The sequence below is a fragment of the Phyllobates terribilis genome, unplaced genomic scaffold, assembly GCF_046119375.1.
Source record: "Phyllobates terribilis strain yellow unplaced genomic scaffold, ASM4611937v1 Scaffold_3__8_contigs__length_932513732, whole genome shotgun sequence".
Lineage (NCBI taxonomy): Eukaryota > Metazoa > Chordata > Amphibia > Anura > Dendrobatidae > Phyllobates > Phyllobates terribilis.
Window position 1 is genome coordinate 879,446,097 of NW_027362763.1, and position 19,048 is coordinate 879,465,144.

At 34.8% G+C, this 19,048-nt stretch overlaps 19 non-coding genes across 19 annotated transcripts; all 19 read left to right on the forward strand.

Moving 5' to 3' along the window:
• Positions 1-560: 560 nt before the first annotated feature.
• Positions 561-643, forward strand: TRNAL-UAA (transfer RNA leucine (anticodon UAA)). The gene has a single exon. It is a non-coding gene; the product is annotated as a tRNA-Leu (tRNA).
• Positions 644-1,978: 1,335 nt separating this feature from the next.
• On the forward strand, positions 1,979-2,061 carry TRNAL-UAA (transfer RNA leucine (anticodon UAA)). Its single transcript has one exon. It is a non-coding gene; the product is annotated as a tRNA-Leu (tRNA).
• Positions 2,062-2,840: 779 nt separating this feature from the next.
• Positions 2,841-2,923, forward strand: TRNAL-UAA (transfer RNA leucine (anticodon UAA)). Its single transcript has one exon. It is a non-coding gene; the product is annotated as a tRNA-Leu (tRNA).
• An 818-nt stretch (positions 2,924-3,741) lies between these two features.
• On the forward strand, positions 3,742-3,824 carry TRNAL-UAA (transfer RNA leucine (anticodon UAA)). The gene has a single exon. It is a non-coding gene; the product is annotated as a tRNA-Leu (tRNA).
• Positions 3,825-5,440: 1,616 nt separating this feature from the next.
• Positions 5,441-5,523, forward strand: TRNAL-UAA (transfer RNA leucine (anticodon UAA)). Its single transcript has one exon. It is a non-coding gene; the product is annotated as a tRNA-Leu (tRNA).
• Positions 5,524-6,302: 779 nt separating this feature from the next.
• TRNAL-UAA (transfer RNA leucine (anticodon UAA)) lies at positions 6,303-6,385 on the forward strand. The gene has a single exon. It is a non-coding gene; the product is annotated as a tRNA-Leu (tRNA).
• Positions 6,386-7,165: 780 nt separating this feature from the next.
• TRNAL-UAA (transfer RNA leucine (anticodon UAA)) lies at positions 7,166-7,248 on the forward strand. Its single transcript has one exon. It is a non-coding gene; the product is annotated as a tRNA-Leu (tRNA).
• A 779-nt stretch (positions 7,249-8,027) lies between these two features.
• TRNAL-UAA (transfer RNA leucine (anticodon UAA)) lies at positions 8,028-8,110 on the forward strand. Its single transcript has one exon. It is a non-coding gene; the product is annotated as a tRNA-Leu (tRNA).
• Positions 8,111-8,882: 772 nt separating this feature from the next.
• On the forward strand, positions 8,883-8,965 carry TRNAL-UAA (transfer RNA leucine (anticodon UAA)). Its single transcript has one exon. It is a non-coding gene; the product is annotated as a tRNA-Leu (tRNA).
• A 779-nt stretch (positions 8,966-9,744) lies between these two features.
• TRNAL-UAA (transfer RNA leucine (anticodon UAA)) lies at positions 9,745-9,827 on the forward strand. The gene has a single exon. It is a non-coding gene; the product is annotated as a tRNA-Leu (tRNA).
• Positions 9,828-10,606: 779 nt separating this feature from the next.
• Positions 10,607-10,689, forward strand: TRNAL-UAA (transfer RNA leucine (anticodon UAA)). Its single transcript has one exon. It is a non-coding gene; the product is annotated as a tRNA-Leu (tRNA).
• A 780-nt stretch (positions 10,690-11,469) lies between these two features.
• Positions 11,470-11,552, forward strand: TRNAL-UAA (transfer RNA leucine (anticodon UAA)). The gene has a single exon. It is a non-coding gene; the product is annotated as a tRNA-Leu (tRNA).
• A 779-nt stretch (positions 11,553-12,331) lies between these two features.
• On the forward strand, positions 12,332-12,414 carry TRNAL-UAA (transfer RNA leucine (anticodon UAA)). The gene has a single exon. It is a non-coding gene; the product is annotated as a tRNA-Leu (tRNA).
• Positions 12,415-13,186: 772 nt separating this feature from the next.
• TRNAL-UAA (transfer RNA leucine (anticodon UAA)) lies at positions 13,187-13,269 on the forward strand. The gene has a single exon. It is a non-coding gene; the product is annotated as a tRNA-Leu (tRNA).
• Positions 13,270-14,048: 779 nt separating this feature from the next.
• TRNAL-UAA (transfer RNA leucine (anticodon UAA)) lies at positions 14,049-14,131 on the forward strand. The gene has a single exon. It is a non-coding gene; the product is annotated as a tRNA-Leu (tRNA).
• A 779-nt stretch (positions 14,132-14,910) lies between these two features.
• TRNAL-UAA (transfer RNA leucine (anticodon UAA)) lies at positions 14,911-14,993 on the forward strand. Its single transcript has one exon. It is a non-coding gene; the product is annotated as a tRNA-Leu (tRNA).
• A 1,640-nt stretch (positions 14,994-16,633) lies between these two features.
• TRNAL-UAA (transfer RNA leucine (anticodon UAA)) lies at positions 16,634-16,716 on the forward strand. Its single transcript has one exon. It is a non-coding gene; the product is annotated as a tRNA-Leu (tRNA).
• Positions 16,717-17,496: 780 nt separating this feature from the next.
• TRNAL-UAA (transfer RNA leucine (anticodon UAA)) lies at positions 17,497-17,579 on the forward strand. Its single transcript has one exon. It is a non-coding gene; the product is annotated as a tRNA-Leu (tRNA).
• Positions 17,580-18,358: 779 nt separating this feature from the next.
• TRNAL-UAA (transfer RNA leucine (anticodon UAA)) lies at positions 18,359-18,441 on the forward strand. The gene has a single exon. It is a non-coding gene; the product is annotated as a tRNA-Leu (tRNA).
• Positions 18,442-19,048: the final 607 nt, after the last annotated feature.

Sequence of the window (19,048 nt, forward strand, 5' to 3'; positions counted from 1 at the left end):
AAAGGGAAAGTTGATTTATTGAGATAAATATTCAAACTACAGTCCCAAAAGAAATATATGAGGTCAGAATAGTATGAGAAACTCAGAAATATAATGCAAGCCATTTGCATAAAACATTATCTACTAGAAGCTTGGGATCCAGAAAGGAGATGGCCATGGTACGTAGGATGTCAAGAAATGCAAAATCTGCCTGATAAAATCAGGAGTATGCTAAACTGATGAATTTGTCAGGAATGAGCTTCTTTGGAGAGGTTAAACTGTCTAAAGATATTCAAATTTTGCGCTTAGTGTTGTTGAAAAATCAAGGTGGCATTTTATTCCAATATTCACTCTTTGTCACCAATCTAAACATATAGCCAAAAATGAAATTCCATATAATGAGGAAACTTAATGTTGTTGCATAAAATTTACAGTCAACACAAGGGTTTACAGTAGAGGCCAATCTAATGCTCTTGATAAGTGGCTTATAAAATAAGAAATCTGTTAGTGTAAAATTTATAAGAAAACATTTGTTTAATAACCATCACCTGTGTATGAAAGATGCATTTATCAGTGAATTGACCAGGATGGCCGAGTGGTTAAGGCGTTGGACTTAAGATCCAATGGATATGTATCCAAGTGGGTTCGAACCCCACTCCTGGTATGATTTTAACACTTGATCGATAAAACAATAATAGCCCTCCTTTGGCTCAATCATCACTCCGTTTTAAGAAACCTTGACTAACTTCAAGTGTAAAAATCATACCAGGAGTGGGGTTCGAATTTTATCGTTTTGATTATGAAAATAATCTCTTTTACATCAGATCATGATTTTACAGTAAGTTCCAAGCTTTATCCAGGAGGAAAGTTTAGGGATAAAGGGAAAGTTGATTTATTGAGATAAATATTCAAACTACAGTCCCAAAAGAAACATATGAGGTCAGAATAATATGAGAAACTCAGAAATATAATGCAAGCCATTTGCTGAAAACATTATCTACTAGAAGTTTGGGATCCAATCTAATGCTCTTGATAAGTGGCTTATAAAATAAGAAATCTGTTTGTGCAATATTTATAAGAAAACATTTGTTTAATAACCATCACCTGAGTATGAAAGATACATTGCTCAGTGAATTTACCAGGATGGTTGTGTGGTTAAGGCATAGGCCTTAAGATCCAATGGATATGTATCCGCGTGGGTTCAAACCCCACTGCTGGTATGACTTTTACACTTGAAGTTAGACAAGGTTTCTCAAAATGGAGTGATGATTGGACAAAAGGAAAGCTGTTATTGTCCAGTAGTATCGTCATATTTCTACGATAACTGTGACCATCGCCCTCTCAATTTTATCGTTTTGATTATGAAAATAATCTCTTTTACATCAGATCATGATTTTACAGTAAGTTCCAAGCTTTATCCAAGAGGAAAGTTTAGGGATAAAGGGAAAGTTGATTTATTGAGATAAATATTCAAACTACAGTCCCAAAAGAAACATATGAGGTCAGAATAATATGAGAAACTCAGAAATATAATGCAAGCCATTTGCATAAAACATTATCTACTAGAAGTTTAGGATCTTGAAAGGAGATGGCCATTGTACGTAGGATGTCAAGAAATGTAAAATCTGCCTGAGAAACTCTGGAGTATAGTAAACTGATGAATTTGTCAAGTATGAGCTTCTTTGGAGAGGTTAAACTGTCTAAAGATACTCAAATTTTGCCCTTAGTGTTGTTGAAAAGTCAAGGTGGCATTTTATTCCAATATTCACTCTTTGTCACCACTCTAGACATATAGCCAAAAATGAAATTCCACATACCGAGAAAACTTAATGTTGTTGCATAAAATTTACAGTCAACACAAGGGTTTACAGTAGAGGCCAATCTAATGCTCTTGATAAGTGGCTTATAAAATAAGAAATCTGTTTGTGCAAAATTTATAAGAGAACATTTGTTTAATAACCATCACCTGTGTATGAAAGATGCATTTCTCAGTGAATTGACCAGGATGGCCGAGTGGTTAAGGCGTTGGCCTTAAGATCCATTGGATATGTATCCGCGTGGGTTCGAACCCCACTCCTGGTATGCTTTTTACACTTGAAGTAAGTCAAGATTTCACATAACGGAGTGATGATTGAGCAAAAGGAGAGCTGTTATTGTCCGATAGTATCGTCATATTTCTACGATAACTGTGACCATCGCCCTCTTAAGTTTATCATTTTGATTATGAAAATAATCTCTTTTACATCAGATCATGATTTTACAGTAAGTTCCAAGCTTTATCCAAGAGGAAAGTTTAGGGATAAAGGGAAAGTTGATTTATTGAGACAAATATTGAAACTACAGTCCCAAAAGAAACATATGAGGTCAGAATAATATGAGAAACTCAGAAATATAATGCAAGCCATTTGCATAAAACATTATCTACTAGAAGTTTAGGATCTTGAAAGGAGATGGCCATTGTACGTAGGATGTCAAGAAATGTCAAATCTGCCTGAGAAACTCTGGAGTATGGTAAACTGATGAATTTGTCAAGTATGAGCTTCTTTGGAGAGGTTAAACTGTCTAAAGATACTCAAATTTTGCCCTTAGTGTTGTTGAAAAATCAAGGTGGCATTTTATTCCAATATTCACTCTTTGTCACCAATCTAAACAAATAGCCAAAAATGAAATTCCACATACCGAGGAAACTTAATGTTGTTGCATAAAATTTACAGTCAAAACAAGGGTTTACAGTAGAGGCCAATCTAATGCTCTTGATAAGTGGCTTATAAAATAAGAAGTCTGTTAGTGCAAAGTTTATAAGAAAACATTTGTTTAATAACCATCACCTGTGTATGAAAGATGCATTCATCAGCGAATTGACCAGGATGGCCGAGAGGTTAAGGCGTTGGACTTAAGATCCAATGGATATGTATCCATGGGGGTTCGAACCCACCTCCTGGTAAGATTTTTATCCATGGGGGTTCGAACCCAACTCCTGGTAAGATTTTTACACTTGAAGTTAGTTAAGGTTTCTCAAAACAGAGTGATGATTGAGCAAAAGGAGAGCTATTATTGTCCGATAGTATCGTTATATTTCTACGATAACTGTGACCATCACCCTCTTAAGTTTATCATTTTGATTATGAATATAATCTCTTTTACATCAGATCATGATTTTACAGTAAGTTCCAAGATGTATCCGAGAGGAAAGTTTAGGGATAAAGGGAAAGTTGATTTATTGAGATAAATATTCAAACTACAGTCTCAAAAGAAACATATGAGGTCAGAATAGTATGAGAAACTCAGAAATATAATGCAAGCCATTTGCATAAAACATTATCTACTAGAAGCTTGGGATCCAGAAAGGAGATGGCCATGGTACGTAGGATGTCAAGAAATGCAAAATCTGCCTGATAAAATCAGGAGTATGCTAAACTGATGAATTTGTCAGGAATGAGCTTCGTTGGAGAGGTTAAACTGTCTAAAGATACTCAAATTTTGCGCTTAGTGTTGTTGCAAAATCAAGGTGGCATTTTATTCCAATATTCACTCTTTGTCACCACTCTAAACATATAGCCAAAAATGAAATTCCATATAATGAGGAAACTTAATGTTGTTGCATAAAATTTACAGTCAACACAAGGGTTTACAGTAGAGGCCAATCTAATGCTCTTGATAAGTGGCTTATAAAATAAGAAATCTGTTAGTGCAAAATTTATAAGAAAACATTTTTTTAATAACCATCACCTGTGTATGAAAGATGCATTCATCAGTGAATTGACCAGGGTGGCCGAGTGGTTAAGGCGTTGGACTTAAGATCCAATGGATATGTATCCACGTGGGTTCGAACCCAACTCCTGGTATGATTTTAACACTTGAACGATAAAACAATAATATCTCTCCTTTTGCTCAATCATCACTCCGTTTTGAGAAACCTTGACTAACTTCAAGTGTAAAAATCATACCAGGAGTGGGGTTCGAATTTTATCGTTTTGATTATGAAAATAATCTCTTTTACATTAGATCATGATTTTACAGTAAGTTCCAAGCTTTATCCAAGAGGAAAGTTTAGGGATAAAGGGAAAGTTGATTTATTGAGATAAATATTCAAACTACAGTCCCAAAAGAAACATATGAGGTCAGAATAATATGAGAAACTCAGAAATATAATGCAAGCCATTTGCTGAAAACATTATCTACTAGAAGTTTGGGATCCAGAAAGGAGATGGCCATTGTACGTAGGATGTCAAGAAATGTAAAAACTGCCTGAGAAAATCTGGAGTATGGTAAACTGATGAATTTGTCAAGTATGAGCTTCGTTGGAGAGGTTAAACTGTCTAAAGATACTCAAATTTTGCGCTTAGTGTTGTTGCAAAATCAAGGTGGCATTTTATTCCAATATTCACTCTTTGTCACCACTCTAAACATATAGCCAAAAATGAAATTCCACATACCGAGGAAACTTAATGTTGTTGCATAAAATTTACAGTCAACACAAGGGTTTACAGTAGAGGCCAATCTAATGCTCTTGATAAGTGGTTTAAAAATAAGAAATCTGTTAGTGAAAAATTTGTAAGAAAACATTTGTTTAATAACAATCACCTGTGTATGAAAGATTCATTGCTCAGTGAATTCACCAGGATGGCTGAGTGGTTAAGGCATTGGACGTATCCACGTGGGTTCGAACCCCACTCCTGGTATGATTTTTACACTTGAAGTTAGTCAAGGTTTCTCAAAACGGAGTGATGATTGAGCAGAAGTAGAGCTATTATTGTCCGAGAGTATCGTTATATTTCCAAGATAACTGTGACCATCGCCCTCTTAAGTTTATCATTTTGATTATGAAAATAATCTATTTTACATCAGATCATGATTTTACAGTAAGTTCCAAGCTTTATCCAAGAGGAAAGTTTAGGGATAAAGGGAAAGTTGATTTATTGAGATAAATATTCAAACTACAGTCCCAAAAGAAACATATGAGGTCAGAATAATATGAGAAACTCAGAAATATAATGCAAGCCATTTGCTGAAAACATTATCTACTTGAAGTTTGGGATCCAGAAAGGAGATGGCCATTGTAAGTAGGATGTCAAGAAATGTAAAATCTGCCTGAGAAAATTTGGAGTATGGTAAACTGGTGAATTTGTCAAGTATGAGCTTCTTTGGAGAGGTTAAACTGTCTAAAGAAACTCAAATTTTGCCCTTAGTGTTGTTGAAAAATGAAGGTGGCATTTTATTCCAATATTCACTCTTTGTCACCACTCTAAACATATTGCCAAAAATGAAATTCCACATACCGAGGAAACTTAATGTAGTTGCATGAAATTTACAGTCAACAGAAGGGTTTACAGTAGAGGCCAATCTAACGCTCTTGATAAGTGGCTTATAAAATAAGAAATCTGTTGGTGCAATATTTATAAGAAAACATTTGTTTAATAGCCATCACCTGTGTATGAAAGACGCATTTCTCAGCGAATTGACCAGGATGGCTGAGTGGTTAAGGCGTTGGACTTAAGATCCATTGGATAGATATCCGCGTGGGTTCGAACCCCTCTCTTGGAATGATTTTTACACTTGAAGTTAGTCAAGATTTCTCAAAACGGAGTGATGATTGAGCAAAAGGAGAGCTGTTATTGTCCGATAGTATCATCATATTTCTACGATAACTGTGACCATCGCCCTCTTAAGTTTATCATTTTGATTATGAAAATAATCTATTTTACATCAGATCATGATTTTACAGTAAGTTCCAAGCTTTATCCAAGAGGAAAGTTTAGGGATAAAGGGAAAGTTGATTTATTGAGATAAATATTCAAACTACAGTCCCAAAAGAAACATATGAGGTCAGAATAATATGAGAAACTCAGAAATATAATGCAAGCCATTTGCATAAAACATTATCTACTAGAAGTTTAGGATCTTGAAAGGAGATGGCCATTGTACGTAGGATGTCAAGAAATGTCAAATCTGCCTGAGAAACTCTGAAGTATGGTAAACTGATGAATTTGTCAAGTATGAGCTTCTTTGGAGAGGTTAAACTGTCTAAAGATACTCAAATTTTGCCCTTAGTGTTGTTGAAAAGTCAAGGTGGCATTTTATTCCAATATTCACTCTTTGTCACCACTCTAAACATATAGCCAAAAATGAAATTCCACATACCGTGGAAACTTAATGTTGTTGCATAAAATTTACAGTCAAAACAAGGGTTTACAGTAGAGGCCAATCTAATGCTCTTGATAAGTGGCTTATAAAATAAGAAATCTGTTAGTGCAAAATTTATAAGAAAACATTTGTTTAATAACAATCACCTGTGTATGAAAGATGCATTACTCAGTGAATTTACCAGGATGGCTGAGTGGTTAAGGCGTTGGACTTAAGATTCAATGGATATGTATCCACGTGGGTTTGATCCCCACTCCTGGTATGATTTTTACACTTGAAGTTAGTCAAGGTTTCTCAAAACGGAGTGATGATTGAGCAGAAGTAGAGCTATTATTGTCCGAGAGTATCGTTATATTTCCAAGATAACTGTGACCATCGCCCTCTTAAGTTTATCATTTTGATTATGAAAATAATCTCTTTTACATCAGATCATGATTTTACAGTAAGTTCCAAGCTTTATCCAAGAGGAAAGTTTAGGGATAAAGGGAAAGTTGATTTATTGAGATAAATATTCAAACTACAGTCCCAAAAGAAACATATGAGGTCAGAATAGTATGAGAAACTCAGAAATATAATGCAAGCCATTTGCATAAAACATTATCTACTAGAAGCTTGGGATCCAGAAAGGAGATGGCCATGGTACGTAGGATGTCAAGAAATGCAAAATCTGCCTGATAAAATCAGGAGTATGCTAAACTGATGAATTTGTCAGGAATGAGCTTCTTTGGAGAGGTTAAACTGTCTATAGATATTCAAATTTTGCGCTTAGTGTTGTTGAAAAATCAAGGTGGCATTTTATTCCAATATTCACTCTTTGTCACCAATCTAAACATATAGCCAAAAAATGAAATTCCATATAATGAGGAAACTTAATGTTGTTGCATAAAATTTACAGTCAACACAAGGGTTTACAGTAGAGGCCAATCTAATGCTCTTGATAAGTGGCTTATAAAATAAGAAATCTGTTAGTGCAAAATTTATAAGAAAACATTTGTTTAATAACCATCACCTGTGTATGAAAGATGCATTCATCAGTGAATTGACCAGGATGGCTGAGAGGTTAAGGCGTTGGACTTAAGATCCAATGGATATGTATCCACGGGGGTTCGAACCCCACTCCTGGTATGATTTTTACACTTGAAGTTAGTCAAGGTTTCTCAAAACGGAGTAATGATTGAGCAGAAGTAGAGCTATTATTGTCCGAGAGTATCGTTATATTTCCAAGATAACTGTGACCATCGCCCTCTTAAGTTTATCATTTTGATTATGAAAATAATCTATTTTACATCAGATCATGATTTTACAGTAAGTTCCAAGCTTTATCCAAGAGGAAAGTTTAGGGATAAAGGGAAAGTTGATTTATTGAGATAAATATTCAAACTACAGTCCCAAAAGAAACATATGAGGTCAGAATAATATGAGAAACTCAGAAATATAATGCAAGCCATTTGCATAAAACATTATCTACTAGAAGTTTAGGATCTTGAAAGGAGACGGCCATTGTACGTAGGATGTCAAGAAATGTTAAATCTGCCTGAGAAACTCTGGAGTATGGTAAACTGATGAATTTGTCAAGTATGAGCTTCTTTGGAGAGGTTAAACTGTCTAAAGATACTCAAATTTTGCCCTTAGTGTTGATGAAAAGTCAAGGTGGCATTTTATTCCAATATTCACTCTTTGTCACCACTCTAAACATATAGCCAAAAATGAAATTCCACATACCGAGGAAACTTAATGTTGTTGCATAAAATTTACAGTCAAAACAAGGGTTTACAGTAGAGGCCAATCTAATGCTCTTGATAAGTGGCTTATAAAATAAGAAATCTGTTAGTGCAAAATTTATAAGAAAACATTTTTTTAATAACCATCACCTGTGTATGAAAGATGCATTCATCAGTGAATTGACCAGGATGGCCGAGTGGTTAAGGCGTTGGACTTAAGATCCAGTGGATATGTATCCACGTGGGTTCGAACCCAACTCCTGGTATGATTTTAACACTTGAACGATAAAACAATAATAGCTCTCCTTTTGCTCAATCATCACTCCGTTTGGAGAAACCTTGACTAACTTCAAGTGTAAAAATCATACCAGGAGTGGGGTTCGAATTTTATCGTTTTGATTATGAAAATAATCTCTTTTACATTAGATCATGATTTTACAGTAAGTTCCAAGCTTTATCCAAGAGGAAAGTTTAGGGATAAAGGGAAAGTTGATTTATTGAGATAAATATTCAAACTACAGTCCCAAAAGAAACATATGAGGTCAGAATAATATGAGAAACTCAGAAATATAATGCAAGCCATTTGCATAAAACATTATCTACTAGAAGTTTGGGATCCAGAAAGGAGATGGCCATTGTACGTAGGATGTCAAGAAATGTAAAACCTGCCTGAGAAAATCTGGAGTATGGTAAACTGATGAATTTGTCAAGTATGAGCTTCGTTGGAGAGGTTAAACTGTCTAAAGATACTCAAATTTTGCGCTTAGTGTTGTTGCAAAATCAAGGTGGCATTTTATTCCAATATTCACTCTTTGTCACCACTCTAAACATATAGCCAAAAATGAAATTCCACATACCGAGGAAACTTAATGTTGTTGCATAAAATTTACAGTCAACACAAGGGTTTACAGTAGAGGCCAATCTAATGCTCTTGATAAGTGGTTTAAAAATAAGAAATCTGTTAGTGAAAAATTTGTAAGAAAACATTTGTTTAATAACAATCACCTGTGTATGAAAGATTCATTACTCAGTGAATTGACCAGGATGGCTGAGTGGTTAAGGCATTGGACTTAAGATCCAATGGATATGTATCCACGTGGGTTCGAACCCCACTCCTGGTATGATTTTTACACTTGAAGTTAGTCAAGGTTTCTCAAAACGAAGTGATGATTGAGCAGAAGTAGAGCTATTATTGTCCGAGAGTATCGTTATATTTCCAAGATAACTGTGACCATCGCCCTCTTAAGTTTATCATTTTGATTATGAAAATAATCTATTTTACATCAGATCATGATTTTACAGTAAGTTCCAAGCTTTATCCAAGAGGAAAGTTTAGGGATAAAGGGAAAGTTGATTTATTGAGATAAATATTCAAACTACAGTCCCAAAAGAAACATATGAGGTCAGAATAATATGAGAAACTCAGAAGTATAATGCAAGCCATTTGCTGAAAACATTATCTACTAGAAGTTTGGGATCCATAAAGGAGATGGCCATTGTACGTAGGATGTCAAGAAATGTAAAATCTGCCTGAGAAAATCTGGAGTATGGTAAACTGATGAATTTGTCAAGTATGAGCTTCTTTGGAGAGGTTAAACTGTCTAAAGAAACTCAAATTTTGCCCTTAGTGTTGTTGAAAAATGAAGGTGGCATTTTATTCCAATATTCACTGTTTGTCACCACTCTAAACATATTGCCAAAAATGAAATTCCACATACCGAGGAAACTTAATGTAGTTGCATGAAATTTACAGTCAACAGAAGGGTTTACAGTAGAGGCCAATCTAACGCTCTTGATAAGTGGCTTATAAAATAAGAAATCTGTTGGTGCAATATTTATAAGAAAACATTTGTTTAATAGCCATCACCTGTGTATGAAAGACGCATTTCTCAGCGAATTGACCAGGATGGCTGAGTGGTTAAGGCGTTGGACTTAAGATCCATTGGATAGATATCCGCGTGGGTTCGAACCCCTCTTTTGGAATGATTTTTACACTTGAAGTTAGTCAAGATTTCTCAAAACGGAGTGATGATTGAGCAAAAGGAGAGCTGTTATTGTCCGATAGTATCATCATATTTCTACGATAACTGTGACCATCGCCCTCTTAAGTTTATCATTTTGATTATGAAAATAATCTATTTTACATCAGATCATGATTTTACAGTAAGTTCCAAGCTTTATCCAAGAGGAAAGTTTAGGGATAAAGAGAAAGTTGATTTATTGAGATAAATATTCAAACTACAGTCCCAAAAGAAACATATGAGGTCAGAATAATATGAGAAACTCAGAAATATAATGCAAGCCATTTGCATAAAACATTATCTACTAGAAGTTTAGGATCTTGAAAGGAGATGGCCATTGTACGTAGGATGTCAAGAAATGTCAAATCTGCCTGAGAAACTCTGAAGTATGGTAAACTGATGAATTTGTCAAGTATGAGCTTCTTTGGAGAGGTTAAACTGTCTAAAGATACTCAAATTTTGCCCTTAGTGTTGTTGAAAAGTCAAGGTGGCATTTTATTCCAATATTCACTCTTTGTCACCACTCTAAACATATAGCCAAAAATGAAATTCCACATACCGTGGAAACTTAATGTTGTTGCATAAAATTTACAGTCAAAACAAGGGTTTACAGTAGAGGCCAATCTAATGCTCTTGATAAGTGGCTTATAAAATAAGAAATCTGTTAGTGCAAAATTTATAAGAAAACATTTGTTTAATAACAATCACCTGTGTATGAAAGATGCATTACTCAGTGAATTTACCAGGATGGCTGAGTGGTTAAGGCGTTGGACTTAAGATTCAATGGATATGTATCCACGTGGGTTTGATCCCCACTCCTGGTATGATTTTTACACTTGAAGTTAGTCAAGGTTTCTCAAAACGGAGTGATGATTGAGCAGAAGTAGAGCTATTATTGTCCGAGAGTATCGTTATATTTCCAAGATAACTGTGACCATCGCCCTCTTAAGTTTATCATTTTGATTATGAAAATAATCTCTTTTACATCAGATCATGATTTTACAGTAAGTTCCAAGCTTTATCCAAGAGGAAAGTTTAGGGATAAAGGGAAAGTTGATTTATTGAGATAAATATTCAAACTACAGTCCCAAAAGAAACATATGAGGTCAGAATAGTATGAGAAACTCAGAAATATAATGCAAGCCATTTGCATAAAACATTATCTACTAGAAGCTTGGGATCCAGAAAGGAGATGGCCATGGTACGTAGGATGTCAAGAAATGCAAAATCTGCCTGATAAAATCAGGAGTATGCTAAACTGATGAATTTGTCAGGAATGAGCTTCTTTGGAGAGGTTAAACTGTCTATAGATATTCAAATTTTGCGCTTAGTGTTGTTGAAAAATCAAGGTGGCATTTTATTCCAATATTCACTCTTTGTCACCAATCTAAACATATAGCCAAAAAATGAAATTCCATATAATGAGGAAACTTAATGTTGTTGCATAAAATTTACAGTCAACACAAGGGTTTACAGCAGAGGCCAATCTAATGCTCTTGATAAGTGGCTTATAAAATAAGAAATCTGTTAGTGCAAAATTTATAAGAAAACATTTGTTTAATAACCATCACCTGTGTATGAAAAATGCATTCATCAGTGAATTGACCAGGATGGCTGAGAGGTTAAGGCGTTGGACTTAAGATCCAATGGATATGTATCCACGGGGGTTCGAACCCCACTCCTGGTATGATTTTTACACTTGAAGTTAGTCAAGGTTTCTCAAAACGGAGTAATGATTGAGCAGAAGTAGAGCTATTATTGTCCGAGAGTATCGTTATATTTCCAAGATAACTGTGACCATCGCCCTCTTAAGTTTATCATTTTGATTATGAAAATAATCTATTTTACATCAGATCATGATTTTACAGTAAGTTCCAAGCTTTATCCAAGAGGAAAGTTTAGGGATAAAGGGAAAGTTGATTTATTGAGATAAATATTCAAACTACAGTCCCAAAAGAAACATATGAGGTCAGAATAATATGAGAAACTCAGAAATATAATGCAAGCCATTTGCATAAAACATTATCTACTAGAAGTTTAGGATCTTGAAAGGAGACGGCCATTGTACGTAGGATGTCAAGAAATGTAAAATCTGCCTGAGAAACTCTGGAGTATGGTAAACTGATGAATTTGTCAAGTATGAGCTTCTTTGGAGAGGTTAAACTGTCTAAAGATACTCAAATTTTGCCCTTAGTGTTGATGAAAAGTCAAGGTGGCATTTTATTCCAATATTCACTCTTTGTCACCACTCTAAACATATAGCCAAAAATGAAATTCCACATACCGAGGAAACTTAATGTTGTTGCATAAAATTTACAGTCAAAACAAGGGTTTACAGTAGAGGCCAATCTAATGCTCTTGATAAGTGGCTTATAAAATAAGAAATCTGTTAGTGCAAAATTTATAAGAAAACATTTTTTTAATAACCATCACCTGTGTATGAAAGATGCATTCATCAGTGAATTGACCAGGATGGCCGAGTGGTTAAGGCGTTGGACTTAAGATCCAATGGATATGTATCCACGTGGGTTCGAACCCAACTCCTGGTATGATTTTAACACTTGAACGATAAAACAATAATAGCTCTCCTTTTGCTCAATCATCACTCCGTTTGGAGAAACCTTGACTAACTTCAAGTGTAAAAATCATACCAGGAGTGGGGTTCGAATTTTATCGTTTTGATTATGAAAATAATCTCTTTTACATTAGATCATGATTTTACAGTAAGTTCCAAGCTTTATCCAAGAGGAAAGTTTAGGGATAAAGGGAAAGTTGATTTATTGAGATAAATATTCAAACTACAGTCCCAAAAGAAACATATGAGGTCAGAATAATATGAGAAACTCAGAAATATAATGCAAGCCATTTGCATAAAACATTATCTACTAGAAGTTTGGGATCCAGAAAGGAGATGGCCATTGTACGTAGGATGTCAAGAAATGTAAAACCTGCCTGAGAAAATCTGGAGTATGGTAAACTGATGAATTTGTCAAGTATGAGCTTCGTTGGAGAGGTTAAACTGTCTAAAGATACTCAAATTTTGCGCTTAGTGTTGTTGCAAAATCAAGGTGGCATTTTATTCCAATATTCACTCTTTGTCACCACTCTAAACATATAGCCAAAAATGAAATTCCACATACCGAGGAAACTTAATGTTGTTGCATAAAATTTACAGTCAACACAAGGGTTTACAGTAGAGGCCAATCTAATGCTCTTGATAAGTGGTTTAAAAATAAGAAATCTGTTAGTGAAAAATTTGTAAGAAAACATTTGTTTAATAACAATCACCTGTGTATGAAAGATTCATTACTCAGTGAATTGACCAGGATGGCTGAGTGGTTAAGGCATTGGACTTAAGATCCAATGGATATGTATCCACGTGGGTTCGAACCCCACTCCTCGTATGATTTTTACACTTGAAGTTAGTCAAGGTTTCTCAAAACGAAGTGATGATTGAGCAGAAGTAGAGCTATTATTGTCCGAGAGTATCGTTATATTTCCAAGATAACTGTGACCATCGCCCTCTTAAGTTTATCATTTTGATTATGAAAATAATCTATTTTACATCAGATCATGATTTTACAGTAAGTTCCAAGCTTTATCCAAGAGGAAAGTTTAGGGATAAAGGGAAAGTTGATTTATTGAGATAAATATTCAAACTACAGTCCCAAAAGAAACATATGAGGTCAGAATAATATGAGAAACTCAGAAGTATAATGCAAGCCATTTGCTGAAAACATTATCTACTAGAAGTTTGGGATCCATAAAGGAGATGGCCATTGTACGTAGGATGTCAAGAAATGTAAAATCTGCCTGAGAAAATCTGGAGTATGGTAAACTGATGAATTTGTCAAGTATGAGCTTCTTTGGAGAGGTTAAACTGTCTAAAGAAACTCAAATTTTGCCCTTAGTGTTGTTGAAAAATGAAGGTGGCATTTTATTCCAATATTCACTGTTTGTCACCACTCTAAACATATTGCCAAAAATGAAATTCCACATACCGAGGAAACTTAATGTAGTTGCATGAAATTTACAGTCAACAGAAGGGTTTACAGTAGAGGCCAATCTAACGCTCTTGATAAGTGGCTTATAAAATAAGAAATCTGTTGGTGCAATATTTATAAGAAAACATTTGTTTAATAGCCATCACCTGTGTATGAAAGACGCATTTCTCAGCGAATTGACCAGGATGGCTGAGTGGTTAAGGCGTTGGACTTAAGATCCATTGGATAGATATCCGCGTGGGTTCGAACCCCTCTTTTGGAATGATTTTTACACTTGAAGTTAGTCAAGATTTCTCAAAACGGAGTGATGATTGAGCAAAAGGAGAGCTGTTATTGTCCGATAGTATCATCATATTTCTACGATAACTGTGACCATCGCCCTCTTAAGTTTATCATTTTGATTATGAAAATAATCTATTTTACATCAGATCATGATTTTACAGTAAGTTCCAAGCTTTATCCAAGAGGAAAGTTTAGGGATAAAGAGAAAGTTGATTTATTGAGATAAATATTCAAACTACAGTCCCAAAAGAAACATATGAGGTCAGAATAATATGAGAAACTCAGAAATATAATGCAAGCCATTTGCATAAAACATTATCTACTAGAAGTTTAGGATCTTGAAAGGAGATGGCCATTGTACGTAGGATGTCAAGAAATGTCAAATCTGCCTGAGAAACTCTGAAGTATGGTAAACTGATGAATTTGTCAAGTATGAGCTTCTTTGGAGAGGTTAAACTGTCTAAAGATACTCAAATTTTGCCCTTAGTGTTGTTGAAAAGTCAAGGTGGCATTTTATTCCAATATTCACTCTTTGTCACCACTCTAAACATATAGTCAAAAATGAAATTCCACATACCGTGGAAACTTAATGTTGTTGCATAAAATTTACAGTCAAAACAAGGGTTTACAGTAGAGGCCAATCTAATGCTCTTGATAAGTGGCTTATAAAATAAGAAATCTGTTAGTGCAAAATTTATAAGAAAACATTTGTTTAATAACAATCACCTGTGTATGAAAGATGCATTACTCAGTGAATTTACCAGGATGGCTGAGTGGTTAAGGCGTTGGACTTAAGATTCAATGGATATGTATCCACGTGGGTTTGAAACCCACTCCTGGTATGATTTTTACACTTGAAGTTAGTCAAGGTTTCTCAAAACGGAGTGATGATTGAGCAGAAGTAGAGCTATTATTGTCCGAGAGTATCGTTATATTTCCAAGATAACTGTGACCATCGCCCTCTTAAGTTTATCATTTTGATTATGAAAATAATCTCTTTTACATCAGATCATGATTTTACAGTAAGTTCCAAGCTTTATCCAAGAGGAAAGTTTAGGGATAAAGGGAAAGTTGATTTATTGAGATAAATATTCAAACTACAGTCCCAAAAGAAACATATGAGGTCAGAATAATATGAGAAACTCAGAAGTATAATGCAAGCCATTTGCTGAAAACATTATCTACTAGAAGTTTGGGATCCATAAAGGAGATGGCCATTGTACGTAGGATGTCAAGAAATGTAAAATCTGCCTGAGAAAATCTGGAGTATGGTAAACTGATGAATTTGTCAAGTATGAGCTTCTTTGGAGAGGTTAAACTGTCGAAAGAAACTCAAATTTTGCCCTTAGTGTTGTTGAAAAATGAAGGTGGCATTTTATTCCAATATTCACTCTTTGTCACCACTCTAAACATATTGCCAAAAATGAAATTCCACATACCGAGGAAACTTAATGTAGTTGCATGAAATTTACAGTCAACAGAAGGGTTTACAGTAGAGGCCAATCTAACGCTCTTGATAAGTGGCTTATAAAATAAGAAATCTGTTGGTGCAATATTTATAAGAAAACATTTGTTTAATAGCCATCACCTGTGTATGAAAGACGCATTTCTCAGTGAATTGACCAGGATGGCTACGTGGTTAAGGCGTTGGACTTAAGATCCATTGGATAGATATCCGCGTGGGTTCGAACCCCTCTCTTGGTATGATTTTTACACTTGAAGTTAGTCAAGATTTCTCAAAACGGAGTGATGATTGAGCAAAAGGAGAGCTGTTATTGTCCGATAGTATCATCATATTTCTACGATAACTGTGACCATCGCCCTCTTAAGTTTATCATTTTGATTATGAAAATAATCTATTTTACATCAGATCATGATTTTACAGTAAGTTCCAAGCTTTATCCAAGAGGAAAGTTTAGGGATAAAGGGAAAGTTGATTTATTGAGATAAATATTCAAACTACAGTCCCAAAAGAAACATATGAGGTCAGAATAATATGAGAAACTCAGAAATATAATGCAAGCCATTTGCATAAAACATTATCTACTAGAAGTTTAGGATCTTGAAATGAGATGGCCATTGTACGTAGGATGTCAAGAAATGTCAAATCTGCCTGAGAAACTCTGAAGTATGGTAAACTGATGAATTTGTCAAGTATGAGCTCCTTTGGAGAGGTTAAACTGTCTAAAGATACTCAAATTTTGCCCTTAGTGTTGTTGAAAAGTCAAGGTGGCATTTTATTCCAATATTCACTCTTTGTCACCACTCTAAACATATAGCCAAAAATGAAATTCCACATACCGAGGAAACTTAATGTTGTTGCATAAAATTTACAGTCAACACAAGGGTTTACAGTAGAGGCCAATCTAATGCTCTTGATAAGTGGTTTAAAAATAAGAAATCTGTTAGTGAAAAATTTGTAAGAAAACATTTGTTTAATAAAAATCACCTGTGTATGAAAGATTCATTACTTAGTGAATTGACCAGGATGGCTGAGTGGTTAAGGCATTGGACTTAAGATCCAATGGATATGTATCCACGTGGGTTCGAACCTCACTCCTGGTATGATTTTTACACTTGAAGTTAGTCAAGGTTTCTCAAAACGGAGTGATGATTGAGCAGAAGTAGAGCTATTATTGTCCGAGAATATCGTTATATTTCCAAGATAACTGTGACCATCGCCCTCTTAAGTTTATCATTTTGATTATGAAAATAATCTCTTTTACATCAGATCATGATTTTACAGTAAGTTCCAAGCTTTATCCAAGAGGAAAGTTTAGGGATAAAGGGAAAGTTGATTTATTGAGATAAATATTCAAACTACAGTCCCAAAAGAAACATATGAGGTCAGAATAGTATGAGAAACTCAGAAATATAATGCAAGCCATTTGCATAAAACATTATCTACTAGAAGCTTGGGATCCAGAAAGGAGATGGCCATGGTACGTAGGATGTCAAGAAATGCAAAATCTGCCTGATAAAATCAGGAGTATGCTAAACTGATGAATTTGTCAGGAATGAGCTTCTTTGGAGAGGTTAAACTGTCTATAGATATTCAAATTTTGCGCTTAGTGTTGTTGAAAAATCAAGGTGGCATTTTATTCCAATATTCACTCTTTGTCACCAATCTAAACATATAGCCAAAAAATGAAATTCCATATAATGAGGAAACTTAATGTTGTTGCATAAAATTTACAGTCAACACAAGGGTTTACAGTAGAGGCCAATCTAATGCTCTTGATAAGTGGCTTATAAAATAAGAAATCTGTTAGTGCAAAATTTATAAGAAAACATTTGTTTAATAACCATCACCTGTGTACGAAAGATGCATTCATCAGTGAATTGACCAGGATGGCTGAGAGGTTAAGGCGTTGGACTTAAGATCCAATGGATATGTATCCACGGGGGTTCGAACCCCACTCCTGGTATGATTTTTACACTTGAAGTTAGTCAAGGTTTCTCAAAACGGAGTAATGATTGAGCAGAAGTAGAGCTATTATTGTCCGAGAGTATCGTTATATTTCCAAGATAACTGTGACCATCGCCCTCTTAAGTTTATCATTTTGATTATGAAAATAATCTATTTTACATCAGATCATGATTTTACAGTAAGTTCCAAGCTTTATCCAAGAGGAAAGTTTAGGGATAAAGGGAAAGTTGATTTATTGAGATAAATATTCAAACTACAGTCCCAAAAGAAACATATGAGGTCAGAATAATATGAGAAACTCAGAAATATAATGCAAGCCATTTGCATAAAACATTATCTACTAGAAGTTTAGGATCTTGAAAGGAGACGGCCATTGTACGTAGGATGTCAAGAAATGTTAAATCTGCCTGAGAAACTCTGGAGTATGGTAAACTGATGAATTTGTCAAGTATGAGCTTCTTTGGAGAGGTTAAACTGTCTAAAGATACTCAAATTTTGCCCTTAGTGTTGATGAAAAGTCAAGGTGGCATTTTATTCCAATATTCACTCTTTGTCACCACTCTAAACATATAGCCAAAAATAAAATTCCACATACCGAGGAAACTTAATGTTGTTGCATAAAATTTACAGTCAAAACAAGGGTTTACGGTAGAGGCCAATCTAATGCTCTTGATAAGTGGCTTATAAAATAAGAAATCTGTTAGTGCAAAATTTATAAGAAAACATTTTTTTAATAACCATCACCTGTGTATGAAAGATGCATTCATCAGTGAATTGACCAGGATGGCCGAGTGGTTAAGCCGTTGGACTTAAGATCCAATGGGTATGTATCCACGTGGGTTCGAACCCAACTCCTGGTATGATTTTAACACTTGAACGATAAAACAATAATAGCTCTCCTTTTGCTCAATCATCACTCCGTTTGGAGAAACCTTGACTAACTTCAAGTGTAAAAATCATACCAGGAGTGGGGTTCGAATTTTATCGTTTTGATTATGAAAATAATCTCTTTTACATTAGATCATGATTTTACAGTAAGTTCCAAGCTTTATCCAAGAGGAAAGTTTAGGGATAAAGGGAAAGTTGATTTATTGAGATAAATATTCAAACTACAGTCCCAAAAGAAACATATGAGGTCAGAATAATATGAGAAACTCAGAAATATAATGCAAGCCATTTGCATAAAACATTATCTACTAGAAGTTTGGGATCCAGAAAGGAGATGGCCATTGTACGTAGGATGTCAAGAAATGTAAAACCTGCCTGAGAAAATCTGGAGTATGGTAAACTGATGAATTTGTCAAGTATGAGCTTCGTTGGAGAGGTTAAACTGTCTAAAGATACTCAAATTTTGCGCTTAGTGTTGTTGCAAAATCAAGGTGGCATTTTATTCCAATATTCACTCTTTGTCACCACTCTAAACATATAGCCAAAAATGAAATTCCACATACCGAGGAAACTTAATGT